Source organism: Pan paniscus, chromosome 5 (genome assembly GCF_029289425.2).
Source record: "Pan paniscus chromosome 5, NHGRI_mPanPan1-v2.0_pri, whole genome shotgun sequence".
Taxonomy (NCBI): domain Eukaryota; kingdom Metazoa; phylum Chordata; class Mammalia; order Primates; family Hominidae; genus Pan; species Pan paniscus.
The window spans coordinates 14,888,624-14,906,863 of record NC_073254.2 but is presented as its reverse complement, the minus strand read 5'-3'; the positions used below and the strand labels follow the sequence as shown (position 1 = coordinate 14,906,863).

Here is an 18,240-nt window from a genome sequence, read left to right as displayed (position 1 = left end):
TGCCCTGACCGGGCGGCTGCGCTCGTCTCGGAGCCCGCTCCAAGGCCGGGGGTCTCCAGATCCCCTTTGGCCTTTTCCCCTGGGGCGACTCCGGGGGCCAGTTACCAGCAGTCGCTACCCAGCCTTGGCTGCCTCCGTGAATCAGGTGCTAATCAGAGGCCTGGTCTCTGGGGGCTCCCCTGCCTGGGTTTTCTGAGTGCGGCAGATTTAGGCTGGGGGATTTCCTGCGGCCCTGCCCCGTGCACCAAGACCGAGAAGGCTCGCCTGGTGGGGAGAGGTGGGCTACGTGACTCACCCCGGGGAGGCCTGACCTCCCTACCCTGGGGGAGCAGATGGCTGGATCTCTGACCTCAGACCTCACGGCCTTAGATGATGTGTGTCCCTTAATGTCTGCATTGTGGTTCTGTCTGGAATGGATCAATTTCTAAACTGTAGCAGAATTGTTTTGTGTATTCTACCAACGTTATTAAACTCTGAAGTTTCTCTCCAGCGACAGAATCCTTGAGCCAGTGGTTTTTCTTTTTAATTTATATATCCTCAACAATGTCCTGAACATAGTAGGTGCTTAATAAATATTTGCTGAATGAGTACATGCGTCAATCTGACGTGCCCTGGCTCACCCCTGCTGACTTCATTTTATCTTCTTGCTAAGCGAGTTACAGACATGCTGGTCTCCTGTCTGTTCCTTGAGCCTGTCAGGCTTGCTGGGCTGTGCTCTCTATCCAGACACCTGGATCCCCAGCTCTCTGCATACTTGCCTGTTATCGCTGAGGTATCAGCCCAAATGCCATCTCTCCTAAGAGGCCTTTCCTAACCACCCAATTCCAGGTTGGTCCTCCAGTCACTATCATATTACTCCGTATTATTGATCGGAAATACATGTATTTGCTTTCTTTTTATCTGTCTCACTAGCCAGCAACTTTCAGATTAAAAAAAAAAAAGTTGTCTTATTCAGTAATACAGCCATGTGGCCTGGGACAAAATCTAGCACAAAATAGTGATTTTAAAAATATTTGTCAAATAAATTAATAATTTCTTGTGGCTGAGAAAACGGGTGAGGTTCTGAGGAATGTGAACGTTTGGAAAGAGCTTGTAGACTCCATCTGTCGCCATTTCTGTACTTGTACCCCATATCTTCTGGGCAACAAATGGTATCAAAACCCCCCGTGTAGAAAGCCCTCACTCAATATGCGCTTGCATGTTTTCTCTAGGTAGAATGGGACCCGGACCCGGAGTGCCCTTTCTGCCTCTTGTTTTGGGAGAGTGTTCCTTCTTCACTGCCTTCACTTCCTCTTCTCCCGCCTGCTTCTCAGTCACCTGGACAGCCTGCCCTTTCCCCTCTGCCACACACTGCCATTAAGTAACTGTTTTTACCACCTTCCTGCTTAGAGACAATACAGAATCGTTAGTGGACTGCCTGGGGAATCCCAGTAATCAGCCTCTATTTCTAATTCTTAAGGAGGTCTTGAGCAAGATGATCAACTTTTCTGAGCTAGCTTTTTTTTTCTCTTTAAAACAAGAGCATTAAACTGTGAATTTTTGAAGCTTCTATCCAGCAACCAATGAATTACTTCTGCAGCCTTCTGCCCTCCTTGGGCCATTCATCCAACAGTCAGATGAACGTTTAAGAACACAACCAGTTCATAAACTGGTACTTGACCATGAATGACAAATTCATACTGATTTTTTTCTTCTGTCATCCACTTGCAATATTTCTCTCTTATTCATACTCTTCTTGTAGATATATTTCTCCAGCTTGGACCATCTGTTTTCCCCCTAAACTCAGAACCTGCCATGGCTTCCTCCTGACCGTCAAAATCAGCATTCAGTATGGCCTAAAAGGTCCACATGCCCAGAGTTCCTATCAAAATCTCAAATTTTTCTTTTTGGTTAAATAGGAAAAGAGGAGACTATTAACACCAGAAGTCAGAAGAGTAAAATTAAAAAAAAAAAAAAATTATTGGTTTTGGCTGGGCGTGGTGGCTCAAGCCTGTAATCCCAGCACTTTGGGAGGCCGAGGCGGGCCGATCACCTAAGGTCAGGAGTTCTCGACCAGCCTGGCCAACATGGCAAAATCCCGTCTCTACTGAAAATACAAACATTAGCCGGGCGTAGTGGCGTGCGCCTGTAATCCCAGCTACCCGGGAGGCTGAGGCAGGAGAATCGCTGGAACCCAGGAGGCAGAGGCTGCAGTGAGCCAAGATTGTGCCACTGCACTTCTGCCTGGGCAACAGAGCAAGACTCTGTCTCAAAAAAAAAAATTATTGATTCTGTGGGGTTGGGGGGTTTCCCACAAGAGACTTGCTGTACTCTCCTCCACCCTAACCCTGAACACCTCTCTTTATTATAATAATAATTCCCAGTTGTTCATGTCTTGCAGTTCTATGACTTTTACTCTCTAGCTCTTGATTATGGAAAGAAAGGAAGAAAGGAAACTCTTCAACAAAGCTGGCGTATTTCACATCCATAGTAGAATCTCTATTCATTTGCGCTTTATCTCAATCATAAAAATTTTAAGGCATCACAAGCCCGGTGGATTTTCACACTATGTAAGATTTTTACTTCCACTTTTCTTCTTGTTATTTTCTTCCTCTCAGTTCTGCCAACATCACAAATTTTGGCAACAACTCTGAAAGAAGTCAAGCCTTCATGCGTGCACAATAAGGAATGGTCTACAGAGTGTGTAGGATAGCTGAGTCCATACTTACACATGGTTAAGGATAACTGGTTAATAGTGTATTTAGTGAGCAATAACCTTAAACTTTAAGGTGGCGGTGTTTAAAAGCCTGCAAGCAGAAGCTCAACCATTAGAGTTAGCCAAATCATTATAGGTGTTAGTGATAATTTCAGAGCATCAAGATTAACCTCTACCCAACAGAGAAGTAATTATGTAATCTTCACTGGCCTCTTGAACATATTGCAGTCCAGGGTTTCTCAACCTCGGCAAAACTGACATTTGAGGCTGGATACATTTTTGTTCTAGAAGGCTGTCCTGTGCACTGCAGAATGTTCAGAAGCATCCCTGACTTCTGCTCATTACATTCCAGTAGCACCCTCTCAGTCATGACAATCAGAAATGTCTCCAACCCCCTCTCCTCAATAACCAGCTAAATCTACACTAATAGATCATGTTAGTTCTTTGCAGAATTCTTAAGCCACAATTGTTCATTATTAACAAATTAAGAACAAGAAGTTAAAATGAAGAGCTAATCTAGCCAAAGCCTGACTAAAAGTAAAAGAAAGTGAGAATCTAATGAATTGTGGAAAGAAGAAAAAAGGTGGAACCTGGAACTACGGAAGCAAAAGCACAAAACATTTTCTCTGTTTCTCCAGCATTGTCCAGAGAGAGGCTGCCCAGTTGAATACCTGAGTTCTCAAGGCCATGCAGAACAGCCTGACCATGAGGATGGGCCCCTGTGGTATACGACCTCAACTCTTCAAAGGTCACAATTTCCAGCCTTCCAAGCAGTCTTCTAATTATGAACGTGGTTTCCTCCTTTCACTGAAGAGATTTGCGGGGCTCAGATCTCAGCACGGATATCTGGAGAGTGTGGGGTCAGGGAAGAGCAGCAAGAGGAATGGATATCCAGGTAAGTGAGCGGGAGGGCAGAGAATCTGGGAGCAGGTAAAGGGAAAATGTTCTCAGGCATTTAGTTGGGAGTCAACAAAAGTCTGTGGACAGACTTCCTGGGAGGATTGGCAGAGGCTTGCAGGAATGAAGTTATCAGGCAGATTATAAAACAGTGCCAAGCAAAGGGGAAATAAGACAGAGCCCTGGTTCCTAAAATTTGGAGGTCACATTATTATCAGCCTGCAGGTCAGAACATACATGCCTGTGTATTCTCAGGACAACTGTTGTTTTCCCCCAAATGGTAGCTGCCTGAGGGCAGGGACCAGTTGTTAATCAATCTCAGTATCCAGCATCTAAGATAGTCCCTAGTGTGTGGGGAACTATGTAGATGTTTGTTGATTTAGGAAAGAAATACATCTGGGAGGCTGTTGAATTTGTCCAGGCATAAGGATCACAAATAATTCGTCCTTTGATATGCCAGAGACTCCATCAATACTGCATCTCCTCATGTTTCCTTTTCTTGAGCAATGTAGTTTCCATGTGAGATGGCTCTCTAGGAGTAACCAGAATCCTGTTGTCTTTTGTTTCTGAAACAGATATAGGGCACACTCAACAGAGAGAGAGAGAAAGAGAGAGGGGAGAGAGAGGAGAGAGAGGAGAGAGCCCTTGCACACAATGCTTCCGTGTATTGCTGTACTCCACCCCTTGGTCTACAGCCATAGCCGTACTTGGCAGAGCACAAGACTCTCTGTGGTTCTGCCTCTTGGCATCATGTTGTTCTTTGATCTTTGGTAAGAAACCATGCCTGACTTATGCATGGCCATCATGGAAGTTGCTTGTGTTCATTTTCCGTGTGTGGAATGGTCTGACTTGGCCCATCTACTTCCCTGTCTCTACAAAGGAAGGTCTACCTGGGACAACAAACTAGGCCCTTAAACCTTTTCATGGTTTAAAAACGAAACAAAACAAAAACAACATTGTATGGTTGATGACTCCAGCCCAAAACAGTTAACAAAATCTGAACCACGGATGCCTTTTTAATCTCAGGAGAATAATCATCATTTTCATCAGTGTTTGACAGGACTCCTGTAAGACAAGAGCTTGGGCATTGCTTCCTCAGCCTAACTTGCCTGGGTGGAAGGATACATGGCCAGAAGGTCTTACCATTTGCCTTGTATGTGGTACTCTTTCTGAGGTCTCCAACTCTCTTAAAATCCTATTCAAAATGATCATGTGGACTGCAGTCTCGTGGACAGCAGGAAATGGACCCGAAGTGTCCCTGCACAGAGGGTTCTAACCATCTGTGCTTGCTGCACCTGCACTGTCAGCTACCCTCTCTGAGGCACACTTCTCCTTCTTCAAATGCCTGCAGGGACCAGGGGGCAGCCCAGAAGTGAAGACAGAAGGGAGGACAGCAAGGGAAGCCCCAGCTCAAAGAAGTGACTGGGCTAGGGCGGCCGTCCTTAAAGATGCTTCTGCCTGCCTGCCGAGTGTCACTGCTGAGCTCTTCCCTAGTGCAGAGCTTTGCACTGCTTTCATTTGTTTTTGTTATTCACTCTTTCATGCAAAACTGAAATTGAACTGGATCTGAAGACACTGAAAAATGTCTGGGTAGGGGGCTGCAGGGAGCAGGGGTTTTCCTGAGAGAATGGAATGTCCCATGAGAAATTTCACTTACCATGAGAGGGGAAGTCCGTTTCGTATGACATGATATAACACTGTCATTATAAACTCTCCGTTGGTTTCACATGTGTTAATATTTATCATTCTTTTGATTAGTTATTCATCAAGAAAACCCTGTGAATTCTGAAAAAATCATCATGTATCAAGGGTTCCTCAGGCTAGATGATGGACCCAGGATCATTTTCTCTATTCTTTGCAACAGAGAGCTTGCTTTTTATTTTTATTTATTTATTTTTTTAACCAAACACCACTTGGTCTGCAGGTGAGGAGCTGTCCTTGCCCACATGAGACAATCTCATCTGAAGCAACAACCTGGTACCAGGATATCATGTTTACTCATGAGAATACCATCGACCATTGACCTTCAAGTGAAGGTTGATCTGTACTTTTTTTTTTTTTAAGACAGAGTCTCACTCTGTCCCCAAGGCTGGAATGAAGTGGTGCGATCTTGGCTCACTGCAACCTCTGCCTCCTGGGTTCAAGCGATTCTTGTGCCTCAGTCTCCCCAGTAGCTGGGATTACAAGGGCATGCCAACACTCCCTGCTAATTTTTTATATTTTTAGTAGAGACAGGGTTTCACCATGTTGCCTAGGCTGGTCTTGAACTCCTGAGCTCAGGCAATCCACCCACCTCGGCCTCCCAAACTGCTGAGATTACAGGTGTGAGCCACCGTGCCCGGTCTGACCTGTGCTTTTCACCTTCTCTGCACACCTGTGTGCCCTTTCTACATGGGGCCTCAACTCCAGACCCCGCAAACAACAACTAACATGAGGACAACTGCTGGGAAGAGGCTGAAGCAATTGCAGCATGATCACACAAGGTTGGGATAGATTTCTTTCTCATCTCTCATACGCCCCTTGCAAAAAAATAGGTGGGCAGAAAAGTCTGGGGCTAAGCTAGCCCTGTTTCATCAATGTACAGTTTGCATCACTGAACAGACTAGAACAATGTGTCAATGTAAAAACATTTATATTTGGCTTAAATGACAACAGTTTATCTGCCCTCCCTCCCCAAAATACAAAGCAGTACCTATCTTACCTCTGATGTAATTAAAGTGTCCATGATGGTAACTTTTCCCAAGCAAAGCCACAGTCTGTCTTAAAGGTGAGATGAGATCTTTATCTCTACAGACAGAAAATGTTGTAACTTTTAAATGGCAGTTCACCTCCTGCTTGTTGAGGTTTACAGGGCAGCTTAACAGGTGGGTAGGTGCAGTGGATGGGCAGAGAGATAACTGATATATAAGACAGAGAGAAATGTGGACATATTTTCTTACTGTAGTGCTTTTAAAAATATGTACAATTTAAAATAAACTTTTGCTTTCAAAATTTCACTATTTTTGTTGCAGTGATAACCACCAAGCCAAAGGGACAGGAAGCTCTCGGCATTGTTGGTGTTTTACTCGAGCCATGGTATGAAGCTTCTTTTTGGTCTAAAAGTATGTGTTTTTAGTAATAGCAACTCTAGAACTTCAGAGGCAGTGTAAGTGTTGGTTCTAATTGGTAACATTACATATCTGAGGATCACAGGGCTGCGGGAGTAAGACATCTAATCAAGTGCTCGGAGAACAGCTCCTTTGAAACAGAACATGCTTTCCTCTAGTTGTGGATTAAGTGCAGCTCTTTCACAGACTTAACAATAATAATCCCTCGGCCTTCTTTTTCTGCTTTCTTAAATATATGGTTTTAGTTGTATCGGTTAGTTTCTGTTTAATTTGGTAGAATTTCTTATTTCTAAAATGTTTAGTCACCACATTAAAAGGGGGCATAATCTTCTATTTGGTATAAAAGCCTCTATGCTATGGTTTGCCCAGGATTTTCCTGATTTTGACACTGAAAGTTCTGTGTCCCAGGAACCCCTTTAGTCACGAGCAATGTGGGGCAGTTGGTTACCCTCAACTGTGGTATATTTTGGTGAAATATACTTTAGCTTTAATGAGAAAAAGACAATTATCATTTAAACACCATCCTCTTTAGGTACAAATAATTCCCTGTGTGAGATGTTGAAGGAGAGCAGCTGCCTCGCATTGCTGGGCAGGGCCAGGCACACTCAGCTGCTTGGAACACATGGCAGCAACGAATTTCTGCTCAAGGCTTGGATCAGGCAACTGATGCTTTCCGGAAGGGAAATAATGGCTGAGGAAACGTCGATGTCAATATTTCTTCATGGAGAAAAACACATTTTGATCTTTCTTCATGGAGAAAAACACATTTTGATCTTTTCCTCAAACAAGTCAATAAGGTATCAGGTTCTATTTGAATCTTTTCCCTGGAAAACATCTTACAATTATGAGACTCTAATAACTTTTTCTTGTAACATTAAATTGAGGCAATTCCAATGCTTCAAACAGTATTTATTTGAAAGGAGATGGACAACCTCCTAAAAGTTGTTAGATTTTCATGAAATGGAGAGGCTGAGTGCATCAATGAGTTGGTAATTAATCACTTTTAATTTCCCCTCTTAAGTCTCCTCCTCCATACTGTCCCTCAGCCCAGGTAGCTCTCCAGGTAACAGGGTTTCACAAGCCCTGTGCACATTCTCTATCTCCAAGCATTAAGGGGCCTTTTTAATTCATTCAACCAACATTTTTTGAGAACCTCCTATGTTCTAGGCATTGTGCTAGTAACTGGGGTTACAGAAATAACAACCTGCGCCACTCTTAACTCGGTGTTGCTTTATAACTTCATGGGAAAGAGGGACCCACACATAAGTGATTTCCGTGTCATGAAGTATACTCTGAGTTTGTAAAACTTGCTTTGGGAACTTAGAGGAAGCCATGCTTAGAACTGCCTCAGCTGACTCTTCCTTTCCGTGAAAACAAGCATCCTTACCTTTCTGTACTGCTGTGAAGTTATTTCAAACATACATACTTATATGTGTTTCCAGATGAACAACTTTGGTTATTTAGGGCAAAGAATATGATTGGCCTGTCTTGGGCAGTTCTGGAGCTCTTGGTTTATGAAGTATCGCTTCCAAAGGGGCCATATGTAGGGAGTGATGCAGGTGCCGTATGCCAAGTGGAAGGGCCGTATGACTGTGCTCCTGCTTCTCAGCCGCAGCTGATTTGGTGAATTTCCACCTTTCACTGTGCCCACCCCTTCCCTTCTCCCTTTATATGGGGTGCTCACAAGTACCATTTCTGAGAACAGCCTTTGAATTTAGAAAGGCTACAAATCTATAAAAGTGGCATAATTCTATGAATACAGGTTTGGGAACATTTTAGTCGTGAAGGGAAACCTTTTCCTCTTGAGGAAAACTCAGCCTCGAGAGATAGATGGTTGGTAATGAGCTAAATCAGCAAATCAAATTTGACATGTATTGAAGAAAATCAAATTGTAGAGCATGAAAGGCCTTTGAAGATCATCAGATGCTAGGCTAAGCCACTTAGCAACGGACGCATTCAGTGATCTTTCGCGGCCACACGAATCGACAGAATCGGAAAATATTTGCTGTCCAGATTCCCTCCTCACTACAAAGGCCCCTCCTCTGGGGCTCCCCCTACCTTTCCACTGTCTAGCAACTAAAGGGTGAACACCAGGCACAGCTTGGGAGCCTTCAGGCTTTAAACCCCACTCCTGCTCCAAGCTGCTTTGTGTTTGCTCAGTATCCATGGTATCGTGATATTTTGAGCATCTCCCCCGGAAGGCTGAGTACAATTCCAGCAGGAGGTGAGGACAGCAACCACTGCTTCTGGTGGGAGGAGGGATGTGAGCAGCCACACAAAGGCTGGAGTCGGAGGATGTTCTGGAAAGCAGGAGGCAGTGGTCATGGTCACGGCAGGAGCAGGAGAATTTGAAGGTCGTTTGAGGCCAAGTAAGGATGCCTTGCTTCCCACATCTCTCTGAGCATCATGAGATGAACAGGAGCAGGACTGTAGGGGAAGAAGTGGAAGCAGGAGATCCCCAGGAGCCGTTTCCCAGTCCACAACACTCAGTGCTCGGGAGGCTGGAGAGAATGCTGGGGAGAGTGGCGCCAGAAGCCATCGTCAATGATGGCATTGAACTGAACACCTGGCGCCCGCTCTACATACATCAGACCCCGGGCAAGGCCCTGCGGCTGCACAGAGAGCAAGGCATGGTTTCTGCCCCCAAGGAACCTGCACCTCCATAGGGAGCACAGAGCTGCACGCCCAGGTGTTCAGGGCAGGAGAAAGAAAGTGGCCCAGGGTACTCGCAGCCAAGGCACCCTCAAGTGTCCCAGCAGCAGCAAATGAAACTCCAGTCAGACAGTTGAAGCACCTTCAGTGAGGAATCACTTCATGAATCGCATGGCAGGGTGAAGAGACCCCAGAGGAGCCCTGGGCTTGGAGACCAGACAGTGGGAAGCCAAGCCGTGACCATCGTAGGCCTGAAGGGGCGGAGGAAGAAGAGCCTCGTTGGAGCCCAGTGGCCGCTGGAGCCACGGCAGGGGGGCCACCTGCGGAGTCGGTGGGGATCTCTAGGGGCTGAGTTGAGTCCCTCTTCCCCAAATTCCTATGAAGCACCTCAGAATGTGAGTGCATTTGGAGATCAGGCCTTTCAAAAGGTAAGTCAGGTCAAATGAGGCCATCAGGGTGGCCTGGATCCAATCCGACGAATGTCCTGACAAGAAGAAGAGGTGGGGACACAGAGACACAGAGGGAAGCCCATGCGAGGACACAGGGAGAATGAGCCAAGGCGAGAGGCCTCAGAGGAAACGCACTCTGCCTACACCTGCCTCTTGAATTTCCAGCCTCCAGCCTCACAGACTGTGAGTAAATAACTGTTGTTTATGCCACTGAGTCTGTAGTGCCTCGCAAACTAATGCAGGGAGAGACACACCTGCTGCCACAGATACAGCTTGATCATGGACAGCATGGGGAAGAAACGCCCTGGCCTTTCTCAACCTTTTCCAAACGCCAGACCCACCCGGAAGCCAGCAAAGGAGTCCAGCTGATGTGTTCCATATGTGCCAAGCTCCCAGGACACCTGTGGGGCAAAGAGAGAGGGAACATAAACAGGGAGGGAAAAAATAATCTGCAAAGGCATCCAGTCAGGTATTGAGAAATCAAGACAGGCTGCATGGAGGAGGTGAATCGTGAATGGAGTCTGGAATAACAAATGAGTTAATATGAGTAAGGCACTTAGAATCCTACTTGTCCTACAATAAGAGGTATCTGTGTCATTTTTACCACATATTGATATTTATTACTACTTCTAATTCCTCCTAGAAATACTGGAAGGTTGGTATTATTTTCTCCTTTTTACAGATAAGAACGTTAGACTCAGGGAGGCTGAGCAAATGGCTAAGCCAGGATCCACACTCAGGCCTGCCTGGCTCCAGAGCCACCAGTCCAGGCTGCATCCCAAGAGGAAAAATCCCTCAGCCAGAGGAGGAAGCCTGGGTGAAGGGCAGTTCCGGAGCAGGGTGTTGCAGACTCAGAGGCGTGGTGGCGAGAGAGATGGGCACCTTTGGGGACCCGAGGTGGTACACCAAGGTGGGACTACAGAGTGCAGCATGGGGAGAGGCAGGAAGCGAGCGGAAGGGAGGCAGGGACAGATGATGATCATCCTCTCCTGCCTTGCCAGAAGCTGATACTCCTCCCAGGGAGCTTGGGAAGCCTTCCTGGGATTCAGATTTTAGATTGAACATCTTGAGGGCAGTTTAGAGGATTCATATTGTAGCAAGTAAGACTGAAGGCGGGGAGATCAGTTAGAAGACCTTTACAGAAAGCCAGGTAAAAAATAATGAGGACCTTAACCAAAGATGGGCCTTGGGGAAGGGGGACTGAAGGGTGCTGGTGGAGGAAGCCACAGACTGCAAGATGTGCAGGACTTGAAACTCGCTGGATTTGGGAAATGGGGAGGAGGAAGACTCAAAGGGTAACTCTGGGTTCCTGGCTTAGGGAACTTCATGGATGGCGGCGCCCTTCCCAAAGGCTGGGAGCAGAGGAGGAGGGACCTGTTAAGTGAGAAGATGATGATTGCTGCCCAGACACCTGAGTTTCAGGTGCCTCTGGGTTACCCAAGCAGAAAAGACAGAGCCAAATTCCATGAGAAAAAACAGCAAACCCAACAACAACTTAAATTTTGTTAAGTGTCTTACAGCAAAATCACAAGATTTTGATTGCTCTAAAAATGATTATTTGTTCCACCTTTGGGAGCAGTGAAAGCACATGCCACCATGAGTAGGTCATCGCTATAAGCATGTTACTTTAATAATTTTAAAATAAGCAGCTGAATTCTAATTTTGCAAAAAATACTTAAATAAGCATTGGAAGATAAAAAGGTAAGAGTGAAAGATGAATAAGACAGAGTCTTCGAGGAAGAGCTGATGGTGGAGTCACAAAACTGAAACAAAGGGTGGCTAAAGAGGATGGAGTGCCGAGGCCTGGCGCGGCGGCTCACACCTGTAATCCCAGCACTTTAGGAGGCTGAGGCGGGCGGATCACGAGGTCAGGAGATCAAGACCATCCTGGCTAACATGGTGAAACCCTGTCTCTACTAAAAATACAAAAAATTAGCCAGGCGTAGTGTTGGGCGCCTGTTGTCCCAGCTACTCGGGAGGCTGAGGCAGGAGAATGGCGTGAACCCAGGAGGCGGAGCTTGCAGTGAGCCGAGATCGCACCACTACACTCCAGCCTGGGCAATGGAGCGAGACTCCGTCTCAAAAAAAAAAAAAAAAAAAAAAAAAAGATGGAGTGCTGAGTGCAAAATCAAAATGGACGTGGTAGATACTGAGGTTCCCACCTGAACACCTATATGACGATGATGGCTACTTCTGGTAAGTCAGGTCAAATTAGGCCATCAGGGTGGCCTGGATCCAATCTGACTAATGTCCTTACAAGAAGAAGAGGTGGGGACACAGAGACACAGAGGGAAGCCCATGTGAGAACACAGGGAGAATGAGCCAAGGAGAGAGGCCTCAGAGGAAACACACTCTGCCTACACCTGCCTCTTGAACTTCCAGCCTCCGGCCTCACAGACAGCCTCACTGAGAGCCACTTCCAGTCCTGTTGTCAGCAGTGGAAGGTAATGCTGGGCGTAAAGGCCAGATGAAGGCAAGGACTCTTAAATTTGACTGGAAGAGTGAATTATACATGTCATGCAGTAGGCCTCTTTCTAATCTATCATTTCAAATTTGTCAGCTTAAATAGGCAACGGATATTGAGGAAGTGAACTATGCGATGTCCTGAATTGTAGAGATAATTTTTAAAAGTCAATGTATGCTAAATAAGTAACCTCAAAGATGGTTTTATGAGATCTTAATTTGAAATAATTTATTTTATCATGCACCTCATTTCCAGTAGTTTGGTAGTTCTGACAACCCCAGCTGTGCTCAGCAGATAGCCTTAGGAATGAAACGGTATGAAAGAGAGACAGCCTCATCGAGAGATGGCTCTCAGTCCTCCTGAAAGTTCTTTGCAATAACATCCATGCAGTTATACTGTTGGTCAAATAATGTCCCTAACATATATTTAGAGAATAATAAAGATAAGGCACTATCTTTATTATTTATTACAACAGAGGAACCTATGTGCTTTGCAAGACCAATTAAAGAAGATTCTAATGCATACATTTAAAGCTCTGTTTTATTATGTCTTTACTGAGATTTCTACTCATAAAGAAAGACAGATGAGGAGTTGAAAATATACAGAATGGCAGGAGTACTGCCCCCACTCTAACAAGTAAAAACTAGATATACCATAGAATTGTAACTTTTCCTGAGCCCATCAAATACCTGAGGTCATAGGGTAACCAAATAGTTCCAAATCCAAAAAAAAGACAATTCTTTCCGAGGGTAGAAAGGATTTGAGCATTTGTCCACCAGTGGTAAATGGGAGAAACAGAATCCCAGCTACCATGCAAGTAGATAAGAAGATAAACCTTCAAGACAGATTTCTAGAGAACAACAATGAGCTAGTATGAGAGAAAGCCACTTCCAGGCTCTCCCCACAGCCTTCCACCAGATTCTCATGAGAGGCCACTTCCAGGCTCTCCCCACAGCCTTCCACCAAATTCTTATGAGAGCCACATCCAGGATCTTCCTCCACAGACTTCCACCAAATTCTCTTGAGAGCCACCTCCAGGCTCTCCCCACAGTCTTCCACCAGATTCTTATGAGAGAGATTTCAGGGCTGCGGTTGGAGGATTAGAAGGAGCCTCAAGGTGGTGCAGACGTAGACTGGGAAAGCTCTGTCACTGCGGGACACTCGTGAGTCCCACCCAGACCCTCTCTTCTGTGGAACTAAAGCTTTAATTCACTTTGAGGAGCAGGAAACATTCAGTCCCAGGGCACAGGTGAACATGCCTATGTTTGAGGAAGAAATTTTTTCAAGAAACCCTCTAACCTTTGGGGAAGATAAGAAAACAATCCTGGTCCCAGAGCCCTAATGGGCCTCCTACTACTGGGGTACTGGGGGAGGGTAGAAAACACCAAACATCTAGGGTTACCAGATTTAGCAAATAAAAATACCATTAAATTTGAATTTCATAGAACAATAAATAATTTTTACTATAAGTATATTCCAATATTTGTGACATAGTGATGTTAACAAACTCTTCATTGTTTACATGAAATTTAAATTTAAATGGGAATCCTGTGTTTTCCCTGACAACCCTAGGGACACAAGCTCTGCCAAAGATATGCAGGAGAATTCAGCTCCAAGGGAAGGAGCAGAAACCCCAACCCTGAAGTCCCAGACACACAGGGCCTGCCTGAGGCTGAGGCTAGACCAGGACAACAAAGAATTCTCCTGCTTCCCACCACAACGATTGTTCATAGCAAGTAAGAAGAAGCAGGCTACCACTGGGAGATGGCAAGAGCACAGAGAGAGAGAATGTCTGTGGTGCAAGAGTACCAAGGAGGCCAAAGCTGAGGATGAAGAAGGAACATTGAGGAAAACTCTCCAGGACCTGAGCAGCCATCCTAAGCACAATGTAACACCAGAGACCACGGAAGCCAGTGGTGCACTGAAGTGAACCAGAGCAGCAACAGAAGTCCAGTTCAACTCAACTCCTGACCAGATTGAGTCAGGCTCCCAAATAAACTACCAGAAGAATCCAGTTCAACTCAACTCCTGACCAGATTGAGTCAGGTTCCCAAATAAACTACCTAGAAGAAGAGTTATAACTATTTCCAGGGATAGATACTATACACCTCAGTATATCACAGCAAAACTGAAGGTAGGAACTCAAAAAGATACCGCAGGCCAAATTTCCTGGGAGAAAAAGATGGAAGCAATCCAAATGTCTATCAGCAGATGAATGGATAGACAAAACATGGCTTATACATGCAATGGAATATTAATTCAGCTTTAAAAAGTAATGAAGTTCTGATACTTAAATGAATCTTGAAAACATTATGCTAAGTAAAATAAGCTAGAACAAAAGGATAATTAGTGTATAATTCCACAGTAATTATCCAAGAGGTACCAAGAGTTGTCAAACTCATGTAGACAAAAGTAGAATAGAGGTTACCAGGAGCCTGGGGGAGGTGAAAGTGAGGAATTATTATTTGGGGTGATAAAAAGTTATAGAAATGGGTGGTGCTTATGGTTGCATGTGCTGTGAATGTACTTGGTGCCACCAAATTGGACATCTATAAGTAGGTGAAATGGGCTGGGTGCTGTGGCTCACACCTGTAATCCCAGCACTTTGGGAGGCTGAAGCAGGTGGATCATTTGAGGTCAGGAGTTTGAGACCAGCCTGGCCAACATGGTGAAACCCCATCTCTACTAAAAATACAAAAATTAGCTGGGTATGATGGCAGGCGCCTATAATCCCAGCTACTTGGGAGGCTGAGGCGGGAGAATCGCTTGAACCCAGGAGGTGGAAGTTGCAGTGAGCTGAGATCACGCCACTGCACTCCAGCCTGGGCGACAAAGCGAGACTCCGTCTCAAAAAAATAAAAATAAAAAAATAGTTAAAATGGCAAATTTTATATTATATTACATATATGTTTTACAATTTTTAAAATAACATTTTTAAAAGAGTTCATAAAAATCTCCAGGCTCAGATAGCTTCACTGGCAGATTTACCAAACATTTAAGAAAGAAATAGTGCCAATTTTACACAAACTTAGCGTAAGAATTTTCTTCCACTTAGCGTAATGTTTTCAAGGTTCACTCATGTATCAGAATTTTATTCCTTTTCAAAGCTTTCAGATAATTGAGAGAGAACACTTATCCATTCATTCTGTGAAGTTAGCATTGCGTTGGCACCAAAACCAGATGAAAACAATACAAGAAGAGAAATCTACAGGCCAATTCCCGTCATGAATATAGGTGCAAAAATCTTCAACAAAGGATTAGCAAGTCAAATAAACGATATATAAAAATATAATAAATCATGACCAAGTGGAATTTATTCCATGAATGGAATGCTCGTTCAAATATTAGAAAATTAAACAATGTAATTCACCATATCAATAAAATAAATTATCATTTGATGAGATTCAGAAAAACCATTTGACAAAATCCGAAATCCATTTTTGATAAAAACTCTCAGCAAACTAGGAATATGAGGGAACTTCCTCCAAGTGAGCATCTACCAAAAATTTGCCAACATCATACTTAATGGTGAGAAACTAAATGTTTTCCCCTTATGATCAGGAACAAGAACGGATGCCCACTTTCACCAACCCTATTCAACCTCATATTAGAGATCCTAGGCAAAACACTAAAGTGAGGTGGGGAAGAGAATACACATTGAAAGAAAGAGATAAAACTATCTCTATTTGCATATGACATGATTATCTAAGTAGAAAATCTCAAATAATATACAAAAATGGCTAGAACTAGCAAATGAATTTAATAAGACCAGAGGATACAAGGTCAATACTAAAATATCAATAGTTTTATTATATAATACCAATAAAAAAGTAATAATTGAAATTTTAAAAACTGTGTTATTTACAATTGTACCAATAAACAGAAAATACTTAGATATAAACCTAATAGAGTTTATATGAGGTCTGTATGTTTGAAAATAATAAAACACTGAGATGCGAAATCAAAGATCTGAATAAATGGATGTATACCATGTGTGCCATGTCCATGGACTGAAAGACTCAATATTTCTAAAGTGCCAGTTTTCCCCCAAGTTGATCTATGGATTCAGTGCTATCCCAGTTATAATCCCTGAAGGATTATTTGTAGAAATCAATAAGCTTGTTCTAAAATTTATATGGAAAGGCAAAGCAACTGTAATTGTCGGGTAAATAATAAATATCCTTATGGTTTAAGTCACATTTAGTTGAGTTTTATGTTGCAGCGGAAAGCGTCCTAACCAATAAGAAGTCAACTGTTTTGGCAACGACGTTACCTGATATCTGAAGGTAAAATAAAATAGTCTTGACAATTCAGAATAATGAATCAGCCCATTGAAAATACTTGAAATATCCACTTTAAATGTTCTTCGTATTTATTGAATAGCAATAATAATTATTATTATGATAACAATGGAATGCATTAGGCATTTTCTATGGGCCAGAACTCATCTAAGTAATTTAAATATATTAACTCATTTAATACTTACGGTTCTATAAATCAGTTCTGTATTCATCCTCATTTCAATGGATCAAAAACTGAAGAGAGGGTAAGCCTTCAGAATTATGTGCTAAGTAAGTGGAAGGAGTGGTATTTTCACCCAGTAGTGCGGCTTCAGAGGCAAACACCTAACTACTACTCTACCACGTGAACTCCCTCCATATTTTCTGTGCACACTCATTCACTATGTTGGATTTCATTAGAGATAATCACAGAACAACCCTACCTGAAATCCTAATCGTTACTTTTAAAACAAATAATAAAGTTATTTTAATTTTTAATAGCATCATTAAAGTTCCCATAGATTAAACTGATTAGTAGAATCACAGGTTAGAACTTTTTGTTTTTATTTCATATACCTGTATTTCTTAACTGCTATAATTCTAATTCTGCTAAAAGAAGAACAACTGCTAACTATTTGTCTTTGCTTGGTTGAGTTTATCCAAGTTGGTAGAGGAAGCGACAACAATAACAACACAAAACAAAACTTCAGATCTAATTCTGAAGAAAAATCAATAACAGTGTAGAAATGTCTTTGTCTTCATAGAGTATGGACTGACAAAGGAAAGATAACACTGAGCATATCTAGGCACATATCACAGGTTTTAGGAAAACACATTTTCTTTCTAATTCAGAGAATATATGGGTTTAATCTGAAATTCTTAAATAACCAAAGATTCTTTTGGTTCTAGCAGAAAGAAATTGAATTTACTGGAATAATACTGGATGTATGTATTAATTTTCTATTGCTGCTATAACAAATTACCACAATTTTAATGGTGTAAAACAGCACAAATTTATTAGCTTACTGTTCTGTAGCTGTAACATCTGTAACATCTGTCAGAAGTCAGACATGGGCTGGGTGCAGTGTCTCACAACTGTAATTCCAGCACTTTGGGAGGCCAACTCAGGCATATAACCTGAGGTCAGGAGTTTGAGACCAGCCTGGCCAAAAGTGGTGAAACCCCATCTCTACTGAAAATACAAAATTAGCTGTGTGTGACGGTGCATACCTGTAACCCCACCTACTTGGGAGGCTGAGGCAGGAGAATCACTTGAACTCAGAGGCAGAGGTTGCAGTGAGCCGAGATTGCACTACTGCACTCCAATCTGGGTGACAGAGTGAGACTCTGTCTCAAAAAACAAAAAACAAACAAAAAAGAAATCAGACATGGGTTTTGCTGGACTAAAATCAAAGTTTCAGCACACTGCATTCCTTTCTGGAGATTGTAGGGGAGAATGTTTCCTCCCCATATGATTTGTTGGAAGAATTCAGTTCCTTGCAGCTGTAGAACATAGGTCCATGTTTTCTTGTTGCTGTAAATGGAGGCCAGAGGTCACAGGATTCCTTGGCTCATGGCCCCTTTACTCCATCTTCAAACAACAGTGGCTTGAATCCTTCACACATTGAGTCACTCTGACCCACTCTACTTTCATTGTCTTCCACTTTTAAGGACTCGTCTTTAGTTTCAGTGTGCA

General features: G+C 43.4%; 1 long non-coding RNA gene across 3 annotated transcripts; it reads left to right on the top strand.

The window, feature by feature from the left end:
- Positions 1-64: 64 nt before the first annotated feature.
- Positions 65-16,559, top strand: LOC103786244 (uncharacterized). 3 transcript variants are annotated; one of them, XR_010112339.1, is made up of 4 exons: positions 65-3,590; positions 4,168-6,075; positions 6,604-6,667; positions 13,837-16,559. It is a non-coding gene; the product is annotated as an uncharacterized LOC103786244 (long non-coding RNA). The 3 variants fall into 3 exon arrangements; XR_010112338.1 differs by lacking the exons at positions 6,604-6,667; positions 13,837-16,559 and having other exon boundaries at positions 65-2,549; positions 3,334-3,590; positions 4,168-6,588; XR_010112337.1 differs by lacking the exons at positions 6,604-6,667; positions 13,837-16,559 and having other exon boundaries at positions 4,168-6,588.
- The last annotated feature ends 1,681 nt before the right edge of the window (positions 16,560-18,240 follow it).